Genomic DNA, 15848 nt, shown 5'->3' on the forward strand with positions numbered 1-15848 from the left:
CAAGCAGGCTCCACACTGTCAGCACAGAGCCTAACACAGGGCTCCATCCCACAAACCATGACCTGAGCTGAAACCAAGAGTTGGACATTTAACCGACTGGGCCACCCAGACGCCCCTAAACTATGCTCTGCAGCTCACGTGCATCGCAACTTTCTGGGGCATTTATGTAAGAAATGCAGATTCTGGGTACCACAACAACTCAATCTCTTGGGACTGAGACCAGGTTGTAGCTTCTGTCTCCACTACTGAGTCCCCCCAAATCTAAGAAGCATGCTCTCACTTTTGCAGATTGAGGATTCTCACAAAACGACAAAGAAGGAAAAGCTTGTTCTTTCAGACTCAGACTTCAAGCCTTAGACTGTGAGCTTTTCAACAACAAGGTGTCTTCCCTACTTTTCCACACTCAGCCTGGAGACTGGTGCCGAACTTGGAAACAAAGGAGGCGAAGAAAAAATGTTGATTTCTGTTTTTATGTTTATTTCTTTTTTAAATTTTTAATGTTTATTTATTTTTAAGAGAGAGATTGACAGAGTATGAGAAGGCGAGGGGCAGAGAGAGAGACACAGAATCTGAAACAGGCTCCAGGCTCTGAGCTGTCAGCACGGAGCCCGACGCGGAGCTTGAACTCACCAGCCGCGAGATCCTGACCTGAGCCGAAGCTGAACGCTCAACCGACTGAGCCGCCCAGATGCCCCAAAAATGTTTATTTCTTTGCACACATTTTGCTTTAATAGCTACCAAAGGCTACGTTTCGTTCCCTCTAATGGACCCTGTCCACCAGTTATGTTGGCCCTCAACATACCGCTAGAGCAACGCGTATGAATATGTATCATACATTTAGACCCACATATGCACGTACTAAAGCGCCGTGAGGTGAGCCCAGGCTTTCTCACAACTGGGGGCCTCTCACATAGCATGTAAAAATCATCACTGGTTTGCTTTTACGCAAGACTTTCAATGGACTTGCTCTGGCCCTTGGTCACAGTGCCCCAGAGAGGAGTTAGGATGATGAAAGGGGACAGGATAGTCACAGTGAGGTCACCACAGTCTGCAGATCATACAGAAATAGAAATAGGAGGTGCTAGGCTAAGCATGAGTTGGCGGGTGGGGAGCCTCAACTTTCGCCATGCGGATTCAAAGCACTCAGGTGCTGCAGTGTAGACTGACATCCAGCCTGACCGTGACCCGGCTGAGCGAGCCTCGGTGGGAATGGCCCTGAGAGTCGTGCTTGCTGAGCCCCGCTGTCCATCGTGTGCTTTAGAACCGCCGAGGAGCTCCTGCGTCGGGACCACCTGCCCCATCTGTCGGGTTGACCCTCTGAGGATGAGCGCTGAGGGCAGACATGGCTGTTGCTAGTTCCCAGGCCACTGTGGCATTCAAAAGCAGTGTCACAAGGTCCTCTACAAACCATGCGTGTTCTCTCGGTGCGGAGCCAGGCACACCTTGGCCGGTGGTGTTTCTTAACTGCAGGAAAGGCTCTCTGCCTTGCGCCCTGCCCTACCGGGCCATGTCTCCGGCTCCTTCCGGCCCCCCCAGCAGGTGTGGAGGAGTGGGACCAGAGCTCCTCCGCAGTGGGGGAGGTCCATCCTGCCTGCTGTTTGAAGGACCTCAGCTGGCTCCTAGAAGGGGAGGGTCACAAGACCGGGGTACAGAGCAGAGCCCTTAGAGGTTTCACTTGGTGACAAAGATGACACAAGCTGAGAGTCCATTACCAGACCATGCCGGTGGCTCCCTGAGGCTGAAGTGGGAAAAGAACGGTGGCAGACACAGGAGTGCTGTGAAAGCGTGGTCGGTGGATGAGTTGGGGGGGGGACACTGCAGTGTGGAAGACCCACTGGAGCCACGAGGTTAGAGGCAAAGCTTCCCCCACCTCGGTGATGACGGCCCCACACCTCAAGAGGGAGAGGTGGCCAGAACCTACCAGTCCCTCTTGAGGGGCCAGGTTACGCTAGAATTCACTTGAGAGTGAAAACGACGGCTTTGGTGACCTCCCGGGAAAAGAAGTGATTCCCGTGATACGTGGACACATAGAAACAGCCTATTGTGGGAAGGAGAGGACATCTTGCAGGAAGTCCTCCTGTCAAGTTCATGTCCCATTTACTTCGGGGGCGAGGGAGGGGCCGAGTCAGAGGGAGCTCACTTGAGTCTGGTGCCACCTGTTGGAGATGAGGGACCAGCCGAAGCCACACAGCCAGTCAGGGACAAGCCTGGGATTGGAATCCAGGCCTCAAGTGCTTTCCAATGGCCTCTTGGAAGTGAAGAGGAAACCTCCAGACTGGGGGAAGCTAGCGGGGAAGGGGAGCTGTGAGGTTACCTTTGCTGGGGCAGGAACGAGGCTTTACGGAGGCCATCTTGTAAAAGCTCTTCTTTCTTTCTTTCTTTCCTTTTTTTTAATGTTTATTTATTTTTGAGAGAGACAGAGACAGAATGCGAGTGGGTTAGGGGCAGAGAGAGAGGGAGACACAGAAGCAGAAGCAGGCTCCAGGCTCCGAGCGGTCAGCACAGGGCCCGACGCGGGGCTCGAACTCACGAGCTGTGATCATGACCTGAGCTGAAGTCGGACACTCAACCAACTGAGCCACCCAGGCTCCCCTGTAAGAGCTCTTCTAAAAAGTCTCAGGAAAGAAAGGAATCATCAGGAAAAAAAAAAAAAACAAAAAACAAAAAACAAAGAGGAATTAGACCCCAAAAAAAGGCAGGGTACAATCATGGCTTGACCCATTTTCACGCAGCAGGCTCAACATTCTCTCAGGTTACAACCAAGGAACATTCTGGGGAATATGCTCAATTGCTTATGGCAAAGCTTTAAGTTCAAGTTAAAAGGGTTAGTTTCTGATTTTCAAGCCACGTCCTACACCTCGAGTCTCTTCAAAGTGCTTGCGAGGGAATGTGTTAGTGTTTACATAAACGTACAGAACAGCTCTTCCTGGAAGTTTCAGGTTTCATTTATTATCACATTTGCTTTTATGCCAGTAAGATCCAGTGGGTTTCTTTTGCAATGTTGCTTAAAGAAAAAGACGTATCAAAATCTGATTGCTGTTCCCAGCCCCACAGCGTGCAGTGCAATTGACTTAGTAGGTTGCCTCTGGCTTTTACTTTTTCATCAAGTGGTATGGGAAAAACGGGAACACACAACAGTACAGTATAGGATCCCTGTACTGGAAGCCAATTCGGACGCAGACTCCCAGATGTCCTCTGACATCGCGAACCAACTGAATTGCATTTCTCCAGACCCCAAACCATCCAAAAGGAGGGATAAGTGGGTGAGGAGAGAAGAGGGCGACAATGTGATAGGGAACCAAGATGGCAGGGGTGGGAGGGGTGACAGGGAAGGAAGCTACAAGGATGCTTACTGAGGACCCGTGTCCTACAAGAGGCCTGGAAATCTTCAGCTGGAAGGTCAGAGCAGGTCGGGGATCACCTGCAGACTCTGAAGACAAACAGGATGGGTTTGGGGTGGGCTCTGTGGCTCTGACTCGTGCCGTGGTTTCCTTACCTACACATTCGTCTTTGCCTTCTTCAAAATATCACGTGTCCTGGTCACTGAAACAATGGAACAGCCCCACGAGGCAGAAATGACCAGCTGGGCCCAGACCAGCCCCGGGTGTTTGTTCTAAAGGGTGTTTTTCTCGTCACTCAGCTCAAGGTCTCCTGCTGTCCCCACACACTCCTCCCTCTGCATCCACAATTACTCGTGGCCAGGAGGTTTGGGGACATCACATCAGTCTCCCCCCCCCTCCCCTGGCCTCTCTGGTCACCATCCATCCACAGCACACTTTCCTCTTCCATTCCTGGTCGGCAGTCTTCAGACTCTCAGCTGTGCTCTGCAAGAGTCTCTCCTGTCTGGACAGTTTGGTTCTCAGTTCCAGAAGTTCCTTTTCTTGGACTGTCCTCGGGGAAGAGGAACAAGCTCTCTGTCAATGGTCAGAAGTGCTCTGTGTCTCTTAAAATCCAAAGTAGGATTCTACAATCTTCCTAACTACTCCTGGACTAGAATCCCCCGCCCATGAAAGTCTCTAACACCCTCCAGATGAGGCCAGATTAGGATGAGGCCATTAGATGGGACCATTGGGAACCTGGAAGCCCCCATGCAGATGTGCACGGGCCTCCATGCCTGTTGCTGAAGAGAGCCTGACCCCAGGCAGTACTGGAACCCCCAGCAGTGAACGGGAGCCAACAGTGTTGACATTAGTTCATTCGCCCGGGGAATCCCGAGTAAGACTTGCTGGCTAGGAATATTACACTGCGCACACAGAGCTGGCCTGGGACGGTCAACGGTTTTGTAAATATTGATGTCAACGTCAAGGTGGCAAAACATACCCTCTCTTGGAATTAGCATAGTTGAGTCCCCAAGGGTAGACAAGATTAATCTGACCCTAGAATCCCCGGGAGGGACTGGAAAACCGTCACATCCAGGGCTCCGCCAAACAGAGAGCAGGCCTGGGGGCTGAGGGCACCTGGGGGGCTGGCTCTCCCCAGGCCTGACCCGGGGACGCCATGCAGCGGGTGGCTACAAGTGGCTGTCGTCTCTCGCGACATCCTGTGGTGGTGCTTGACGATGCAGACGTGGGGGTGGGGGTAGGAAAGGAGGCATTTGCACTTTCACATGTCCCTGAACTTCAGCTCAGCCAGCCTTCAGAGAGTGAAAGAAACGGGTTTATGCGTCTTCCTTCTCTGCCTTCTTTATTTCTGTCCTTTTCCTCTTTCATTTCTTCTCCCCGGGGGCCAGGGGTAGGAGGGGAGGGTACGTCGTCAGAGTTGCAGTGAAAGCGGCCACCGTGGATGACAAACCTCCCACCGGAGACACGCATCTGAGGTCTCGTCTGTCCCAACTCACCATCCGGCTCCTGATCCGTAGGACTCTTGGGACAGAGGGGACGGAAGCAGGAAAGGACACTGTCTCTCACCACATGGCCGGGCAGCGCGGGGCTGTGGGCTCATCGAGGCTGCCGTGGGAACCGGCCCAGAGGGAGGTCAACTCCTCCCCTCGGGGTGTGGGGCCCTCGTCTTGCTCCCAGGTTCACAGCCCCCTGGGCTGCCCGGCACCCGGGGGGGAGGGGAGCGGCCGTGGACATCACCGGGCTTAGAGATCGGTGTTTTTTGAGCACCGGGCTCAGGCTTCCTTCATGAGTGAGGCACAGGCGTGGGCCTGCTGGACGCTGCGAAAGCCTTTTCTAACCTCTCCACCTCAGCAGCGACCTCCCACTGGCAAGACTCCCCTGGACTCCGGCTTCCCCCACACTCCTTGAGCTTCTAGGCCTGCCGCATGCTTCGGAATCAAAGGACCCTGCTTCTGGAACTGGCACTCCTGCCCTACCCTAATCCCACCTTCTGCTTCACCTGGCCCGAATGAACCGTCTCTGTCTCCGGGGACTGAGATACGGCTGCCATTACGTGCAATGTTCTCCTCCACCCGGAGAACCTACACAGCCATGAACCTGTGACTTTCCTGGCCCGAGACAATGTTGCTTGCGCATCTGCCCTTTCACCGCCAGAGGATGGCTTCTAGCACTGTGCCCGGAGCTCCTTGTACTCATTTGCTCAAATGCACATCTTGCCCTCCTGTTGGGGGAACTCCCAGGGTGGGGTTGTTTCCCCGTCTGTGTGTCTCTGGTGGCTCAGACAGCACAGCAGCTGAGGCCTCTTCTCTCAACTGTGAGGCTGACAGGCCTCCCTGCCTGCCTGCCGCCCCTGCTCAGTCCGCACAAAAACCATCCCGCGGCTGCTTGGTTTCCTACCCCTTCCGCGCAGGCCGCCCATCTGCACGCGAATCCACAATTTCTAGCCATTGGATTGAGTGATTTTATTCTGCCCCCGGATGACCACGTGCCAGAGTGTCTGTAACAGATAACAAGCTACCAAAGTGGGCTCAGGACAGCGCGTGTGTAGGTCCACACTCAACAGATGCTCACGAGGATGACGATGCTTCACAGGCTTGTCTGTGGTTCTGAGAGGAAAGATCAAGGTGGCCCTTCTTCAGATAACCCTGAGCAGAAACAGCTCCTACTTAGAATGCAGTTGAGGATATGGCCATGGAGGTGGCGAATTAAATGGCACAGCACAAGGAAAGAAAGAAAGGAAGTAGAAAGGAACGTGTGGAGGGACTGGGGGTCGGGTCAGTATTAACATTCATATTGAAACGGGGCAATGAGATGGATGGGGGGCATTGAGAAGAGAGGGAGAGAGTGGGCGAGACATTCCTATATGAAGGGCAGACGCGGCAGGCAGGAGAGGTGGAGGACAGCCGCTGGGAATAAACCAGGCCACCACCCCCTGCTTTCCCACAACCAGGATTGCCTCGGACACAGGAACATTGTCCACTCAGCTTAGTGCCCCACAAATCAGGTCATGGGACGCCAGGATAGGGATCTGGGAAGGCCAGCAACACTGATACAGAGCATAGTGAGGTGGGAGGACAGAGATTAGAAATCAAAGATTGTACTATGGAGAAGCAAGTCTTTAAAATTGTGAAACGTCTTCATAAATTTCAGATCTAAAGAATTCTGGTGTAACAGCCAGTTTACAATTGGTTGCTACGTAGCTTTCCTTCAAGGCTCCTAGGAGTTAAAATTCTGCTAAATGAAATTAAGAATGATGAAAAAAAGAAAAAGGCTTACGATAAAATCTGAACGAACAAGTTACAGAGTGGGGCACCTGGGTGGCTCAGTCGGTTTGGTGTCCAACTTCGGCACAGGTCGTGATCTCCCGGTTTGTGGGTCCAAGCCCCACATTGGGATCCGTGCCGACAGCTCAGAGTCTGGAGCCTGCTTCGGATTCTGTGTCTCCTTCTCTCTCTGCCCCTCTCCCACTCACACTCTGTTTCTCTCTCTCTCAAAAATAAATAAAACATTAAAAGAAAAAGAAAAGGCTACAGGGGTCTGTGAAGGGAAATCTTTGGAAAGGAATTTTATGTGAAGTCAGGACTAAGGTTAAAATGAATGGGTTTTAAAAGTGTACTGTTATAAGACTGGAATTCTGTTTTTCTCTGTTAAAGACAAAGTTTTCTTGGATTGTTGGTCTGCTGCTAGTAAGAAAATGTAAACAAAGGCTTTTTTTCTTTTGTCTGCCCAGAAAACCAAAACTTATGTTTTGTCTTGATCAGGTTTTTGATTATGTTTATAGCAGCACTATCAACAATAGCCAAAGTATGGAAAGAGCCCAAATGTCCATCAATAGATAAATGGATAAAGAAGCTCCTGCTTAGAATGTGTGTGTATATATATATGTATATATATATACATACATATATATACATACATATATATATATACATATATATATGTATGTATATATACACAATGGAGTATCACTCGGCAATCAAAAAGAATGAAATCTTGCCATTTGCAACTATGTGGATGGAAATGGAGGGTATTCTGTTAAGTGAAATTCATCAGTCAGAGAAAGACAAATATCATATGACTTCATTCATATGAGGACTTTAAGACACAGAACAGATGAACACAAGGGAAGGGAAACAAAAATAATATAAAACAGGGAGGGGGACAAAACAGAAGAGACTCTTAAATATGGAAAACAAACAGAGGGTTACTGGAGGGGTGCTGGGAGGGGAGATGGGCTAAATGAGTAAGGGGCACTAAGGACTCTACTCCTGAGATCATTGTTGCGCTATCTGCTAACTAACTTGGATGTAAATTGAGAAAATTAAATTAAATTTTAAAAAATAAGAATAAATAAATAAGAATAAAAAGATGAGACTAGGTTAAGGGAACTCAGAGCATTAAGCATAATAACATGTGCATGCCACATGGAGAACACAGAGAAAAGATAATAGAAAAGTTATTTGAAGAGATAGCTGAAAACTTCCCCAATCTGAGTAAGGAAACAGACGTCCAGTTCCAGGAATACAGAGAGCCTCAAACAAGATGAACCCAAGAAGATCCACACCAAAACACATAATTTAACTAGCAGAAATTAAAGCTATAGAGGGAATTTTAAAAGCAGCAAAGGGAGGAAAAAGTACTTACATACAAAGACAGCTACATAAGGCTATCAACTGATTTTTGAGCAGAAACTTTGTAGGCCAGAAGAGAGTGGCATGGTATAATCAAAGACCTAAAAGAAACGTTGCAGCCGATACTACTCTAACCAGCAGCCACGACAAAAATGCTCAACATCACTAATCATCAAGGAAATGCAAACTAAAACCACAATGACATATTATCTCACACATAATGGCTAATATCAAAGACACAAGAAATAATGAGTGTTGACAAAGGTGTAGAGAAGGGAAAACTTGTACCCAGTTGATGGAAATGGAAATCCATACAGCCACGGTGGAAAACCATAAGGTTTATATTAAAATAGAAATACTAAACGATCCAGTCATCTACTACTGACTTACCAAAGGAAAATAAAAACACTAATTTAAAAACAGAACAAATTTCAATGTTAAAGGAGCTGAGTTTTGCTAACAACTATATAACCCTACATATTTGCCTTTGGAATCTCTTGCCACCTTGGTTAAATAAATAATTAAGGTTTAAGTTTTCTAATAATCTGTAATCCTATTTAGGCATGTGATTTATAACTTTCTGAGGTTTTTAACAAATTTCCCAGGATTTAAACTGTACATAAAGTCTTTTTAACTAGGCTTTATTTGGAATGTTAAGCTTAACACTGTTAAATAATAAGCCTTGGGTTATGTTGTTTGGGTAAACTATAACTAGTCTAGAGATTATATGAATTCCTAAAGTTTTAACACGTTTTGGTATAAGGCCATTACTTGATATTCTGATTACTCAAGTGTTATGTGTCACAGAAATAACCAGATTTCTTTGTCAGCTATATTATAATGAACTCTCCTCAGATCTCTAACTGTGTCCATTTTTGAGTCTATTGGTACTAAAGTTATGGTACTTATCCTCTTGCAAAACATATTTCATCTTCAAGGAGATTCATAAAAAGGGCTTTTGACAGATGCAGGGTTTTGTCATCTTTAAAATTCTAAAACTGAACTGGGTAAGAATTTCCAGGACTAAAAGGCTGCATTCAAACTGAACAAGAATTATTAACATGGGACTAAATGAATTGAGGAAGAGGATTATAATTTTTGTGACGCCTGTTTGAAACATTTCTGGTTCTCTCATGTTTGCTCTTCCAGATTAAGGAAACTTTCTCTTAAGATAATCTATGACTTACAGAAATATGACAAAATATTCCCTTGTGAACAAATCGAAGCATTTAACTTTTCTCTCTACCTGAACCCTCCAGAATCCAAAACCCCTCAGTGAATATTCTTTCTTCCATGGCAATTACAGTATTTGCATAAGTTTAATAAAAATCTGTTTTCCTTGTAATAGGACACCATCAAAAACATGGCTATTTTATCAAGGCTTTTGACTGTAATGTCATTTTTTTAAGTTTGTTTGTTTGTTTGTTTGTTTGTTTAGAGAGTGAGTGAGCACAAGCGGGGGAGGGGCGGAGAGAGAGAGAAGCCCAAGCAGGCTCTGCACTGTCAGCATGGAGCCTGGTGTGGGGCCCGAACCCATGAACCATGAGATCATGACCTGAGCTGAAACCAAGAGTCTGACGCTTAACTGACTGAGCCGCCCAGATGCCCCTGGAACGTCATACTTGAGAGACCTGCATAGACTCAGGTATGAGCAGACAGCTTTTGAGAGCTGAGATTGACTTTACAAAGCATGCAGCCAATAGAGTCCCTTGGAAATGTTGACCTGTAACCTTGCTTACAGGGTCCCCAGCAGCCTTACCAGGCGAGTAAAGACTGTCACTTCCCGGCAGGTACAGGAACTTCAGGATGTCCTACAGAACAGGGGCTATTGATCTTGTTTATTCCAGCAGCTCAGACATAAAAGATTCTCCTATTGATAATGCAGCTGATGGTTGGTTTACTGATGGCAGTAGTTTCATGGAAAAGGAGATAAGAAGAGCCGGGTGTACAATAGTCAGTCTAATTCAGATTATTGAGGCCAAAGCGCTCCCAGCAAATAAGTCTGCCCGTAAGGCGGAGTGAATATTTCTAAATCTCTAAATACACACGCTGTATCCTCCCTACTACTGATCTGACAGTTACTAGCAACCCACCACGTATAAACCCAGGGGACATGGTTTATTTAAAGGATTGGAAGGCTAATCCTTCCAATTGGAAGGCAAGGAATTTAACTACAAAAGGGAAGGGCCTGTACCAGGTCACATGATGTACTCCCACAGCCATAAAATTAGAAGGACATTCCTCGTGGACTCCGATCAAGAAATTAAACCTCTTGCCTTCCTCACGGGAATCCACAGCACCAGCTAACACACCTTCTTATTTCTGTAAACCCGTGGAAGGCCTCAAACCTCTCTCCAAACAACAATGAAGAACTGGAGGAAAATTGTGGTCGACTATAAAAAGTCTTTTTTTATTGGGCTTTATTCTCATAATAATATTAACCTCATTTTGTCGTCTTTTCCAGCGTCTTCCTGCCTGTTGCCAAGACTCCTTCATGCCATAACTTCCAGCCTTCAGATGACCCTTTCTACTCAAGGAAATTCGTTTATGTTTCTACCTTGGATTCAGCGGATACATCTTCCCCAACTGACCAATGTTGACCCATAGGTCCTATCTCTGTTCCCCATTCAGCAGGAAGAAGTTACAGAAGGTAAGACCTCCCACTCTCAGCAACCTTACAGACTTAAGGGTCAAAACCGTTCAGGGGGAAATGATGTGGAGAACAAAGGCAAAAGGAAATGTAAACAGAATTAAATTTCCTTGTAACTTGCAGCCCATCGACAAATACTTGAAACAGGCAGATCATGACATTCCTCCAGGAACTCTTAACTGTCTTGATGTTAATGCCTTGCTAGAGGGAAAAAACAGCCTTAGCTTGATAATAGCCAGGCCTCCAGGATCCCAGAAGTCTCCTTAACATATGAAAATCCTTTTGGAAACTTCCTTTGTCTCTACACCGTCGCCCCAACTTAACAGTGTATAACTGATCACTCCTGACAATCCCGGGGCAGCTCTTCCTGCCCAAGAGTCCTGTCGCTGTGCTATAATAAAACCACCTTTTTTTTTTGCACCAAAAATGTTTCAAGAATTCTTTCTTGACCATTCGCACCTGGCCCACATTGCATCAGAGAATGTAGCAGGATTCTCGCAGAGTCGTGGCACTGAGGCTTTTCTTTCCAGGAAGCAACTTTATTCCTGCGGGCACGGGCTCAGAGAGTTTGTGCCCCAAAAATGAGCCGTGTGGTGTATCCTTTTATGCATTTCCTACTTCTTTGTCTCCCATGTATGGGTAACGTATAGACTTACGTACAGACATACAGTCTGATTGAGCGGTCTCATGTCACAGGGTCATGAGGAATGTCACATAGGCACACAGCCGGTTGCCTTCCTTTATCTTGAGGTCTTTTCTCACCACATTCCTTAGGGAAGGGACTCTACCACATTGCCCCCTTTGATGTTCAACCCCGCTATTTTGGGTCAAAGGGCATCATCTTGGTTTAGAGGTTTATATTTCCATAACGTCATCACATGCGTGGCCGTTTTTCTTTCAACCATTGTCTCAGTGAGGCTGGAGATCTCAGACGGTATAACCAGGGGAGCTAGGCAAGGTAGGATTAAACAAGCTTTCAAAACCAAGAATATAATTCCCATGAGGGTTTTGAGTCCCCTGTCTCTGGACTCCAGATGGCCCACCATTCTCACTATTTGAGAGTTCTGTTCCCATCAAACACCTATTTTGCTCGGGCAAAAAAAAAAATACTCATTTTCCATTGTCCACTTTGTGGAATACAAACTCTCATCCCACGTTGTAGGGCTTCTCCTTTCAACTGAGCTGACTTCTCACACCCCTGACACAAAGCTCCCCTCCAAGCTGGTTGTCCCCAGCATTCCCCACTGACCCGGTGCCCCCATGACTTTGTATATAAGCTATTCCCTCAGCTTGCTGCACCCTCTACATTTCTTCAAGCTCTGGTTCACCTTCTCATCAGCAAATTAGGAAATTCAATCAGGTTTTATGAAAATTCAAATTTGGCTGAATACTGAAAATTCTTCAACTATACTGCTTAAGGAATTTTAAAACATGTAACCAAGAAAACTGAGAATTGAAAGGCTCACAGAATCAACATCTCGCCCAAAGCAAGAGCTGCTTCTATAGGATCCTTGACAAATCATCCCTTTCTATTTCAAGAAGGCTTGGATGAGAAGCTTGCTCCTTCACAAACCAGCCATTACACACTAGAAAGCTCTAGTGTTAAGGAAAGCATTGAGTATGTATGTTCACATCCCATCGTCCTTCACTCTTTGACCCTTGTTCAGCCCTCTGAAGGGACACAAAACACATCAGCTCTCCTTTACCTGACAGTTCTTCAAATACAATTCTCATCTCCTCGTGATCTTTTCCAAGCCTAATTTGTTTTTTAGTTCCTTCAACCATTTTGAGATGTCAGGCCCCTCAGCAACATAGGCCGTGTCTTTATTACAGTGTCTACTTTGTCAATGTCCCTTTTATAAGATAGTGCCCCACAATCTAACGGTATCTCCAACATGATCTCACCATATGGAGACTATGTGTAAACTACTTCTGTATCAGGGTGAGTTGGCTTCTCCAGCAACCTTGGCCTGCATGCTGCTTGTGTAGATGTGTTTCTACCTAACTCCCCCATCCCCAGGCCCATAAACGGCTACACAGCCAGGCCTCCCATCCAGTATTTCTACTACTGATATTTTTAATCAAGCTCAGGAATTTTTGTAATCTTTGCTAAATTTCATCATGTTGGCATCAGCTCTCTGTTCCAGCCTGCTTGGATTTATTAACTTTCTTGTTTAGAATACCCTGTCTCATCTGTAGAAGATTCTCAAAGACTAGATTATCAGCAGGTAGCAAAAGTCCTCAATAAAAGAATTTAAAATTTAATTTCAGGCTTGAAATCCAAGTCCTATTTGTGGTATTTCTGCAAATGTGCTTTTTTGGATTGTTTAATTTTCTCACTGGGAATGGGTCAGGGTAGGAGCACATTATCCACTCTACTGGCTGCATGGGAGGTCAGTATGTATTATTCACAATGTCTGAGAGCTTTGCACACGATTATCAGGACTGTTCCTTGCATTTAAAAAAACCACTGTAGGGGCGCCTGGGTGGCGCAGTCGGTTAAGCGTCCGACTTCAGCCAGGTCACGATCTCGCGGTCCGTGAGTTCGAGCCCCGCGTCGGGCTCTGTGCTGACAGCTCGGAGCCTGGAGCCTGTTTCCAATTCTGTGTCTCCCTCTCTCTCTGCCCCTCCCCCGTTCATGCTCTGTCTCTCTCTGTCCCAAAAATAAATAAAAAACGTTGAAAAAAAAATTTTTTAAATAAAAAAACCACTGTATAGTCTGGACTTGGACTTTTCTCTGGCCATCTAGGTGGGTGGAGCTAAACTCTTGTGGTCTATTTTTGAGGACGCCTGGGCTGGATCTTGCTCATGTCACCAACCTCTGGACTTTGTGTAGGAGAGCTTCCCTCTCTTCGTCCTGGGAACCCCAGGTCTAGCTGGGCTCTTCTCTGAGACAGAACTCGGTAGCTTTCCAGACCTCCACAACTCCCAAGGCAAAGACCTCACTGCAACCTTAAGGGCAGGAAGCTCAGGGGTGGGGGGATGAGGAGAACACATACCTTTCAGCCCCTTCTGGAATGTCTAGAAAGAGCCCAGTCGAGCCGTAGCTCTGATCAGAGAGACTGGAAGAGCTACCGTTTCTCTTCACGCTGTTGCCGCAGGAGGGTCAGCTTATGCTGCAGCTGCCAGGAGATCAGCAAGGGCCCGCCGAGTGCCAGGGCCCCTCGGCCACCCCAGGGCAACCCGCTGTCAGCCGGTCTTTGCATTAGAGACTGTTAGCCCTAGATGTCAACCTAGGGATCACAGAGACCAGCACTTTTATTCCAACGACGTGGAAACAGAGGCTCAGGAAGGTGACCGTAACTTGGCTTGAAGTCGTGCCATTAGCTACATTAGCTAGAAACAGACACCGCAGCCCTGTAGTGTTACTGCTCCTACAGAGCTCTCCCCCATGTGACAAGAAGTTGTAGGATTTGTGCTGGGGACGAGCAGCGTGGCTGGTGCAGATGCCCCCTACTTTTTGGTGAGGCTAATATCCTTAAGCTGACTGGAAGCATGAGTACATCCTTTCTCCAGTACGTGATAGGCTGAAGCCTTCCATAAGAGGTTTCTTTCCTCTATCTTTGGAGGAAAAAGAGCATTCCCAGAGAAGTCCTTCCTTCTGGGAAATAGCAGAGGGCCAACAGGTTTCAAAAAGGGGTCAGCAACTGTCTTGCCAATATCCCTTCTGCGAAATCTGAAAATGGGGCTGCCCCCCTTATCAATGGGGCTCCTTCTTACCTGGAGTCTATCTCCCAGAGGGATATAGCTGCTCCTCCTGGAAATTCAAGATCTCCTGCTGCTTCTCCTTCAAGTCTTCCAAAAGCTGCTGCCATTCCCCCTTCCCGTGCTCCCAGCCCCACCCCTAGCTCCCGGCGCTGGGATGGCGGTGGAGAGGACAGCAGAGTCTCCCTCGGGCTGCGGACTTCTGTCTCCTGGGAGCACTCTGGTGAGCAGAACACAGGGGTGTTTATAGTGTGGGGCCAAAGGTGGCAGGAAGAGGACCCCAGACACATCCATAGGGACACACAGGGAACCAAGGCCACAGGAAGACCAGTTCACGCTACAGCCGTCCAGGGAAGCAGAGCGTCCGCTCATGCAGCCACGCACCCTGGGGAGCGGGGAGCCTCCACCTTTGCAACGTCTTTGATCTTCTTTCATAAGGCCTCCTTGACGTTTAGGGAAAACACTCTGGTTTTTAACATTCGCTCTTGTCTAGGTTTTCACACACTCTCTGTGCAACGTTTCACTCTTGAACTTTGCCAAAGATCAACACCAAGACTTCTTGTCTGTGGCTCTGAGACGATACCATTACCATCATTCTGAAAATGGGGACAGCTGTTCTTTTCCGGGCTTGCGGCATCTCTCTGCTCTTCATGGTTTCTCAAAGGTCACTGACAGGGACTCTGAGAATCAGGCTGCAGGGGTGTCACTCCCAGGGGAGTCTCCAGGCCTGGCAGAATGTTCTCATGGAAACCTTACGATCTCCCCCACAGGAGGTCTGCCGAGGCTGTCCAGGCACGCAACCGTGGCTTAGTCGTGGTGCCTTCTGTCTGATCCGTTAACTCGGGGCACCGAACTTTGGTTTCTTCCCCAAGCAGTGACCTTTCTGCACATCCTCCTGCTCTGAGGTGGCTAATTTAGAAGCATCACTTGCTGTCTTTTCCCTATCCCACAAGCCTTCTTTCATTCTGGGATTAACCCTTTTGCAAACTATTCTTAGCCTTTTATGGCTATTCCATAAATATGTGTAAGTAAAAATAATTTGTTATTGCTAATATATTGACTTGATCGAGTCCGTTAACTCTAACGTCAGCTGCCCCCAGGCCACACACCTATCCGCGGGTGCCCGTTGAATTAGACCCAGAGTTCTGAGGATTAGTGACCAGAGAGGAGCCCTGGGGACTTGGGTGGGGGGAGGGGATACAGGGATGACAGATTGTTACCGGGAGGGACACACAGAGCTGCGGTAAAGTGTGGAGAGGCAGAACAGACACCTAACCAGTATCCAATCTGACAACTTACGATTCTGGCTATCTGAATGTTTGTGGGTTGCACCGAGGTGGTAGGTTTCCTAGAGCTGTGTCCCTGGAGCCCATGGTTGGGACCTCTCAGGAAGCAGCCCTTTCTAGGCTGAGAATAGCCAGGGCACTTTGGGTTGGGTCTGTTTAGCTCTGTCACCTCTGCCTTCTCCTCTTTGCTTCTCCTGTTAGGGACTGGTGTGGGCAGGGAGGAAAGGAAGCGGGG

The 15848-nt window shown here is 47.7% G+C and overlaps 1 long non-coding RNA gene across 1 annotated transcript; it reads left to right on the top strand.

Moving 5' to 3' along the window:
- The first annotated feature begins 9446 nt into the window (after nucleotides 1-9446).
- On the top strand, nucleotides 9447-10552 carry LOC131511543 (uncharacterized). The gene is made up of 2 exons (XR_009261567.1): nucleotides 9447-9617; nucleotides 10437-10552. It is a non-coding gene; the product is annotated as an uncharacterized LOC131511543 (long non-coding RNA).
- The last annotated feature ends 5296 nt before the right edge of the window (nucleotides 10553-15848 follow it).

The sequence above is a fragment of the Neofelis nebulosa genome, chromosome 5, assembly GCF_028018385.1.
Source record: "Neofelis nebulosa isolate mNeoNeb1 chromosome 5, mNeoNeb1.pri, whole genome shotgun sequence".
Lineage (NCBI taxonomy): Eukaryota > Metazoa > Chordata > Mammalia > Carnivora > Felidae > Neofelis > Neofelis nebulosa.